The 9374-nt window shown below is 44.1% G+C and overlaps 1 pseudogene; it reads right to left on the bottom strand.

Annotated features, from left to right (window-relative positions):
• Positions 1 to 7304: 7304 nt before the first annotated feature.
• Positions 7305 to 9142, bottom strand: LOC123490974 (annotated as a pseudogene).
• Positions 9143 to 9374: the final 232 nt, after the last annotated feature.

The following is a 9374-nucleotide window of genomic DNA, read 5'->3' as shown; positions in this document are numbered from 1 at the left end:
AGACAAGTTTTTGAGCCGTTTCATCTGCTTCCTGAACTCCCCCGTCGATGCAATCCACTTCCGTTCTGCCGGGCTGGGTTTGTTTTGCTAGCTACTCCGTTTGCCGACAAAGCACTGATATCGCAGTGACAAGAGGATATAAAAATTACAATTACAACATGAAGAAAAAGTGGTTCGGGAACGATGTGTGCGGTAGTTGGTTGCAAAAACTCGAGAAAGCACCTGAACGTGTGGTTAAGATAGAGAGTGCTACGACCACAAACCAGCTACGAAGAGGCAATGTCCATGCGCTCCACCTTGTTTACATTTTTACGAGCCTGATACCGACGCGGAATCAAGGACCTGGCTGAAGGCATTGAATCTAAAGAAACCACCCCTCAACGTTTGTTTGTTCCTATCCTTTGTTAACTTCAAAAACCGCCCAAGGATAATCCTTTCCCAGAGTTGTGGATTTAGGGATACAATCGTCCACTCCACACCAAAGAGGTGATGTCGTCCCCCACAGTGACCCACCACGTACATACCCCCAACCAGAAGCCATGGATTACAGGCAACATCCGCACTGAGCGCCAAAGGGTGAGCTAAGCCGCTTTCAAGGAACGGACTCTAACCGGAAGCTTACAAAATCCCGCTTCATACCTCCGACCGAACCATCAAACAGGCAAAGAGTCAATACAGGTCTAAGATTGAATCATACTACACTGGCTCTGACGTCAAACCGGATGTGGCAGGGGACAACTAATACAGACTACAAAGGGAAGCACAGCCACGAGCTGCCCAGTATTGCAAGCCTACCAGACGAAGCAAACCCACTTCTATGCTCGCCGAGGCAAGCAACACTGAAGCATGCATGAGAGCACCAGCTGTTCCGGACGGCTATTGCGGATCACCGCTCTCCGTAGCCGATGTGAGTAAGACTTTTAAGCAAGTCAACATTCACAAGTCCGCTGGGCACGAGACGTGATTACCGGGGCGTGTACTCCCAGCATGTGCTGACCAACTGGCAAGTGTCTTCACTGACATTTTCAACATGTCCCACACCGAGTCTGTAATACCAACAAAGCTTTCAAAGCAGACCACCATAGTCCCCGTGCCCAAGAACTTCTAAGATAACCTGCCTAAATGATTTCACCGACCCGTGGCACTTGACTGTCTGCCAGCCATGAAGTGCTTCTTGAAAACTGGTCATGGCTCAGCATCAACAGTATTATGTCCCGTAAACCCTTGTACCCACTCCAATTTGCATTACTAACAGATCCACACAGATGATGCAATCTCTATCGCACTTTCCACCTTTCCCACCTGGACAAGCAGGAACACCTACAGTGAGAATGCTATTCATTGACTACAGCTCAGCATTCAACACCATAGTGCCCTCAAGCTCATCACTAAGCTAAGGATCCCGGGACTAAACACCTCCCTCTCACAACTGGATCCTCGGACTTCCTGACGGGCCAGCCCCAGGTGGTAAGGGTAGGTATTTCACCACATCTGCCACACTGATCCTCAACACGGGGGCCCCTCAGGGGTGCGTGCTCAGTCCCCCTCCTGTCCTCTCTGTTTACCATGACTGCATGGCCCGCGCACGACTCCAACACCCATCATTCAGTTTGCCGACGACACTAACAGTGGTACCTGATCCGATCTTGATGAGACATTCATAGGGGAGGAGGTTCAGAGATCTGGCCGTGTGGTGCCAAGGGACAACAACCTCTCCCTCAACGTGACCAAGACAAAGGAGATGATTGCATGGACTACAGGAAAAAGAGGACTGAGCACGCCCCCGTCTCTATCAGCCGGGGCTGTAGTGGAACAGGTTGAGAGCTTCAAGTTCCTTGGTGTCCACATCACAGCACCGAACTATGGTCCAAAGCACACCAAGACAGCCCTCGTGGAAGAGGGGCAAACCACAAAGCCTATTCCCTCAGGAGACTAAAAGATTTGATGGGTCCTCAGATCCTCAAAAAATTCTACAGCTGCACCATCGAGAGCATCCTGACTGGTTGCATCACCGCCTGGTATGGCAACTGTTGGCCTCTGACCGCAAGCAAGGCACTACAGAGGGTAGTGCGTACGGCCCAGTACATCACACATGGGGGCAAAGCTCCTACCATCCAAGACCTCTATACCAGGCGGTGTCAGAGGAAGGCCCTCAAAATTGTCAAAGACTCCAGCCACCCTAGTTAGACTGTTCTCTCTGCTCTACGCACGGTAAAGCGAAACTCGGAGTGTCAAGTCTAAGGTCCAAAAGACTTCTCAACAGCTTCTACCCACAAGCCATATAGACTCCTGAACAGCTAATCATGGCTACCCGGACTATTTGCACTGCCCCCCCCACCCCATCGTTTTTTCTACTGCTACTCTGTTAAGTATTTATGCATAGTCACTTTAACTCTACCCCACATGTACATATTACTCAACTACCTCAACTTCTTGCTTTACCGCACATTGACTCTGCACCTGCTGCACCCCCTGCTTATATATATGCCTCCCTACTGTCACTTTATTTTTACTTCTGCTCTTTGTTTTTCTCAACACTTTTTTTTTGTTGTTTGTTTTATTCTTACTTTTTTTGTTTGAAAGCCAAACGCACTGTTGGTTAAGGGCTTATTAAGCATTTCACTGTAATGTCTGCACTTGTTGTATTCGCACATGTGACCCATAAAATTTGATTTGATTTGATTTAAGAGGCGTCAACTCACCCAGCGGACCTGCCTCCCCAGATAAAGAAACGCAGACTTGAATCTGGAGGGTAAAGTTCAGAACTTTAGCTATGAGCGGACAATATTACACGTATGAAGAGGTTATCACACATTAACATTGCGTTACCGTATTTTGCTAAGGCAGTTGATTATTTTGGAGATGGGACAAACAATGCCCACGAGAGCTACATGATTAATTGTGGCGTGTGTGTGTGTGTGTGTGTGTGTGTGTGCCTGCCTGCAAGGTGTGCCTTAGTCTACATCTAAATACAAGTGCCGGTGGCAGGCTGTTGTGATGATGATTGTGTGTGTATGCAGTGAGTGCAATCCGTTTGTATTACACATTTTTCCATTGTGATGTTTGCAGTGAGAGGACTCTATCTTTCACATTAATTTTGCTCCATCCATGTTTTCTCCTCCCCTTTTTAGATGCTCCAAGAAACCTGTCAGCCTGTGTGAGGCTGACTACCACCAAAATTTCGAGATGCCCAGACCCAATGGGAGGATCCTCACATATTGGGAATCACATTTACTGTTCAACAACACAGTCTGTTAAAGTAGACAAGGCCACCACAGTGCGACAATGGGTCCTACTGTGACCAGCACCACGGTCTTGATATGGGTCCCGGCTGTAGGAGTGTTATGGTTCAATTCTTCACCCTGGATGGCGTGTTGTTGCCTTTCAGTAAGCCATCAATTACCCTTCCTGTTGTGAACCAATGATCTTAAGACGTTGATGAAACCAAACTAACCCAATATTGGGAGATAGCCTTGCTCACCGCTTCAAAAATGTGTCTACATCCATGGCAAGCATTGTGATTAGTCACTGGATTGACGTGATGGGTGAACAGTTCAAAGTCCTGATCCTGGCTTCCAAGAGAGACCATTGTTGCCACCATGCCCTTGTCGTTTCAGAGGAACTACCCTCGAACCACCTGCACTCATGACTGTGCTGAAAGCACAATCAGAGAGCCACAAACCACGCACTCAAGGAGTGACACTTTCAGCCAGTATAAATCACCAACACTGTGAAATTCTCATTTCAGCTCTGTGTGGCCCTAATGGGCTAATCATGTTTTATATCTGATGCCTATGCTGGCAGAAGCACGATAAGTTTATCACCATGGACAGTGGGTTCCTATGGACTATCTGGAGGGCTGTTGATGAGAGTCATGGCAGACCGTGGGTTACCATTCGAGATTTGCTTGATGAGAGAAGGGTCAGTTTGAAGATCTGCTTTCACCTCCAGACGCAATCAGTTGAGCAATGAGGAGACGACACGCACAGGCGAGCAGCCATGTCACGCCACATGTGGAAAGAGCAATCCAGAGACTGAAAGGTGTTTAAGATTTTATCCCAGAATGTTCATCATCCTTGGCACTGGAAACTGGACAACATCTTTTAACCTCTGTGCGGCCTAGTTAACCTGAAAGAGTCCACCGACGTGAGGTTTAGAATCTTGCCCTGTGTCCCTGTCTACCAACACCCAGCCATGTTGTTCATTAAATACAGATATTCACAACAAATCCTAAATGCATTGTATTTTTAATATTATATATGAATATTTTCATAGTGATGTAATTGTGTGGGCTGCTTTTGTATTTTACTTTTTAATACCTGTTAAGATTAAACACGCAATCTTTCTTGTTGAAGCCATTTGTTTAGTTTCCTCAACAACAACAAAAATTAATCCATGGTTATTTATGTACAGTATGAGCTTCCTATGAATTATGAACTGTGTTAAAATAAATTGTAGCACTCTAAGGATTGAAATTACATCAAACTTTATTTTCACTCAAACAGTAAGGCACACTTGGATATATTGCACAGCATAAAGAAGATCATGTAAACAATGTACATATGTTGCCTCCTGTGGGCATGACCTAAATAAGGGGCAGTTTATTTTGGTTTTAAAATGCTGAGATATTTACCAGAACTGTAACCTTCCTCAACAAAATCATCAACAATTTTTACGGAAGCATGTGGGCAAAGTAGTAATGCGCAGCCTTGGATATGCCCCTGGACAAAGCCTTGGTGGTAGGGTACTTCAATTTCTAGGTGCTCAGTTTTGTTACAGACTCTACCAACTTGGATTGCTGAAGCCCTGTGCAGTGCATCCCAATTTGTAGGCCTGCATGTGTAGCCTTTTGGACCATTGCAGGCAATATGTTGTCTACCCTATCTCCGTTTGCACAGTTGTGGATTTCGCAGGTTCTTTGTTGCCAAAATTCGGCAAGTGACTTATTTCCCATCACAGGTGATTTGATCTCCGGGCCAGAATGTCATGTGTTTATCACTCCATCGGGGATGCTGCAAGCCACGGTTCCTTTTTCGGCACACCACTAAGCCTTTTGGATTCAATGCTTATTTCAGAGTTTCCAAACAGTCCCTTGCAAGTTCCTCCCCCTCCGTCTCCTTGACGGGTTGTCGGCTTTGCCCGAAGGATGGGTGGTGTTCTGACACCGAATCAGGTGCCGTGGTTGAGCGTAATGGGCACCTTTCTAGCTGTGCTCGCTGTCAAAGTAGTAGAACCGTGTTCCCAAGCTAGCGTCGACATCGCTGTGTTTACACTGGCAGACGTTGTTGCAAACAACTTCCGCCCGAAGTGAAATGCATTTCGGTGGTAGAGTTCATACCCGGGATACGGTAGCGTAAACTTGTCTATTCTACCATTCAGCATTACCTACCTGTCCGTGACAGCCTTCAGCACGCTTGTAAAATAATAAAACAAAAAGCCTGTAACAGGCTCGATGTCAACCAGGAATTTAGGCTGGCTGTCACTAAGGCATCACACCTGACATCCCATCCCTGGTCAAGAGGTATGCAGGGTCAAGGTGGCCATTCGTTTTTAAGGAAGGAAAAAGTTATCTGATTGTAACTTCCTTGTTATTGTTGCTTGTATTGTTATTTTTGTAACACATACATTATAGCTGTGTCAAAACCAGTGTTCTCTATGATGTGCATGTGTGTACGTGCAACTGCCCGTTTCAGTTAATTGGTCTGGAGGGGAGATCTAGGACAGCGCCTATATAGGTGCTTGACATCACTTATTACGCTGATAATGAATCATTATTATTATTTTGGTAACAATGTGTGTGTGTATAGGCCGTTAATTATACACAAAAGATAACCAGGGCAAACCAAAGAGAAAAGGAAAGAAAAACTATAATTGATGTACATTTTTGGCAATAAAGATTTGGAATGAATCCTTTATTATTTTGGTGTGTGTTTGTGGGGGAGCTCAAAGCTTTTCTTAGATACAGGTGAGGGTCTTCTAAGGGAAAAAGGTTGGGAACCAATGGTCGAGAACTTTCACTAAAGACAAGAAAGGAGAGACAATCCCTCTCAGACAACCACTGGTACATCGTATTCATTCTAACCATTTGATGTCACTTGTGACAGACTCCTGACCTGTTGCAACCTCTACAGCCAATGTGATTATTATTTTACCCTGATGGTCACCGGCGAAACGTTTGAACATCTTGTGAAAAATATGGCCTTAATGGCCACATACTGTTGGTAATCTCCACCCAGCACAACCAAAGGGGACTGGCCACCTCAGAGCCTGGGGTTCTCTCTATGTTTCCTTCCTAGGTTTCTGCCTTTCTAGGAGTTTTCCTAGCACCGTGACCTACATCTTTATTGCTTTGCTGTTTGGGGTTTTAGTCTGGGTTAAAAGGGCTTCTATAAATACATTTGATTGATTGATTGATTAGGCTATTTTACTGTATTACAAAAGTGATATTGAGATTGTGTTTGGTTGTCAACACAAACCAAATATCAACATTGGAAAAGAGATGTATGTCTGCTTGGAAAGTTCCATCTGTGCAACTGGCTTTAGTCCTATATTCTTTAAAACTTAGATGTTTGGTTGAATCAATATATCCAATAATTCACCCTGTACCCTTTTCATTAATGTACGAGCAATTTTGAAATGGAAGTATCAGCCCAATCAGCTCCTTTGTTGTTCAACGCAACCTGCCATCTCCATAATGGCTAGTGGCTAATCTTAGCCAGCTTAGAACAAGGGCAGTTTTCTTGGAAAACTAGCAGTATTTCAATATTCTCATGAGCAGTGTGGATAGAGGTAACATTTGGAGTACAATGGCATATCCCATCCCTGGATTGACGTCGGATTTTCCGACCCATATCTCACGCCCATCACGGTGTGCAATGTAACCATGATTGGCGTTCCAACCCTAGTGTGCAGCTCAGTGTAAACAAGCACCGGTTGTTCGTTGGTATCTTCTAGCAAGTATAAGAGTATTCAGTATTAATTTGAAATATCTATTTTGATATACCGGTAAAAGTACAATGAGATGTAATGGAAAGAAATACACTAATTTCTCGAAATGATTTTACAAAGCACTCTTAATTTCAATAAAGGTCTTTAAAAGTTATTTTTAATACAAAGATACATTAATTGCTATCAGCTATGGTAAACTTGTCCTATCCTTCAAAAATAAAAAGATAAACATGACTTCAAAGGAGAAGGAAATCTTTTTGTAATTTAGAACTGGAAAAATAAAGCTTTTGAAATTAGTTGTCCTCTGATGAAAGGTGGTGAGCTCAGAAAAAAAGAAAAGAGAAGAAATAAACTGTTTAACTCATCCCCTTTCTTCTCTGCTCTCGATGATGGTGCTTATCCCACAGTTTGGGACTGCTCATCCCGGGAATGGCGCAGCACGCACAGCCTCCGCCCAGCATTACCATGTGGGCTCCTGCATCACCACCTCTGGCCTAGGTGGTCTGCCTTCTCATGGACCACCACCGCCCGCCCCAGCACCGACGGCCCCCGAACAGAGTTGCACTCTCGATTCAATCAACTTGTGAACCCTCCCTAGTGGGCCACAAAGTTCCCAAAGTCTCCTGGGTGGGCGGGGATGGGGGACCCTCGCCAGGGTTGTAACGTGACCGCCTGGTGGAATCGCAGCCTCGCTGAAATCCCGTACTGGTGGATGTGGGACAGCTTTTGGCTGATGATCACTCTGACTGGAAACCCAAGGGAGAAGAAAGAAGGACTTTGAGGGTTCCCTCAGGGTATTCCCTGCTTGGAAACAGCACCTGTCCGTACACCTTAGTTAGACCTTCGCCTAGCTTGTTAGTGCTGGGTCTGCAGATTGCATAGAGCGGTTCTGTTATACTCAATGGCCTCTGCCATCTAGTGGAGTGCAGCTCCTGGCTGTGTGAGCAGGCTTGGGAAGCTTACCAGAACCAACAGAAGTGTTGGATGAAATAAAGGCATGGCCCTAGCTATTTTGTGTAACCTAGAAGAAAACAGTACACAATCAGGATCTCCTAGTGTCCACAGGGCAACCATGTTTTCTCATTCGACAACCTAGCAGCCTAACTTTTGCTAATGCACATAAATAGAAACCGATTTAAATTGGGGAGGATGAAGCCTGTTAGGTCAAAGTTGGGATTTATACATGAATAAACTATTCTATACTATTTAAGTACACTTCTTTATAAATGTCTAATATTTGCCTAACACTGTAGACTTGTAGTAGGCTAACCATTGCCTACCCTAACCTTGGGGACATTTTTGAAAGACATGCCCTGTCATATTTCCATTTAGAATGCAGGGAATAGGCTATTGAAAAGCTAGGTTTACCTGCCAGGCTGGCATTACAGAGACGTTGGGAGGGTAAAAGTATTTACTACAGGCTTAATCTAGCCTATCCTACAATTTCTGTTTAGCCTACTTCTCCTAATGAATAAGGTTTAAACACATATCGTTTCTGGGGGTATCTGTAGCTTATTATTTCTATTTTTGACAACTTTTACTTTTACTTACCCCCATCTCCTAAAGAAAATAATGTACTTTTTACTACAACATTTTCCCTGACACCCAAAAAGTACTCATTACATTTTGAAATGCTTAGCAAGACAGGAAAATTGTCAAATTCGTCTTATCAAGAGAACATCCCTGGTTATCCCTACTGCCTCTGATCTGGTGGACTTCACTAAACATGATATCATTTGTAAAGATGCCGGAGAGTTGTGAAGTTAAGCGCCCTGGCATTAATCCATAAATTAATTTAAATTTTAAGAGAAAATGGTGAAGTGTGGTTTAGCCAATTTAAGGAATTTTGAAATGATTTATACTTTTAGCTAGTATTTTACTGGGTGACATTTATCATGGAGTCATAGTTCCATTACAGGTATCTTTATTTTAACTTTAAGTATGACTATTGGATAGTTTTTCCACCACTGACTATATGCCTATAGTAATAATTAGAGGAAAACATACACTCAAATGAACACACATTCCTCAGTCGCTTAGTCTTTGGAGTTGCAATTAAATTCGGATTTGGCAAGCAATTTTCTATAATATTGATTGATGGCCATGTTCGTGATCTCTGTAAGCCTACCTGTCTGGCGTAATCACAATTCTTGACAATTGTCGGAATAAACCATCGAGGTTGTCACACAAACTTTGCAAAAGATAGTGCCCGTCAATCTTAGAGGGAGTTCGATTAAGTGCACCGGGCTAAGGTCTCCGTGACATGAACGGACAACAGCAGTAAAGGGAGGAGCGCCTTTCCATAATCTCAAATCGAACAGTGATCTGGCAGCCGCTCGGTCATGTTGACAACACGACAGAATGATGCGTAGTTCAGAAACATCTATTTTCCATAAAATACAAAGTATATGTTCGAATTTTTCGAA

The sequence above is a fragment of the Coregonus clupeaformis genome, unplaced genomic scaffold (assembly GCF_020615455.1).
Source record: "Coregonus clupeaformis isolate EN_2021a unplaced genomic scaffold, ASM2061545v1 scaf6127, whole genome shotgun sequence".
Lineage (NCBI taxonomy): Eukaryota > Metazoa > Chordata > Actinopteri > Salmoniformes > Salmonidae > Coregonus > Coregonus clupeaformis.
Note: the sequence above shows the minus strand (reverse complement) of the source record. Positions and strands in the feature narration are given on the sequence as shown.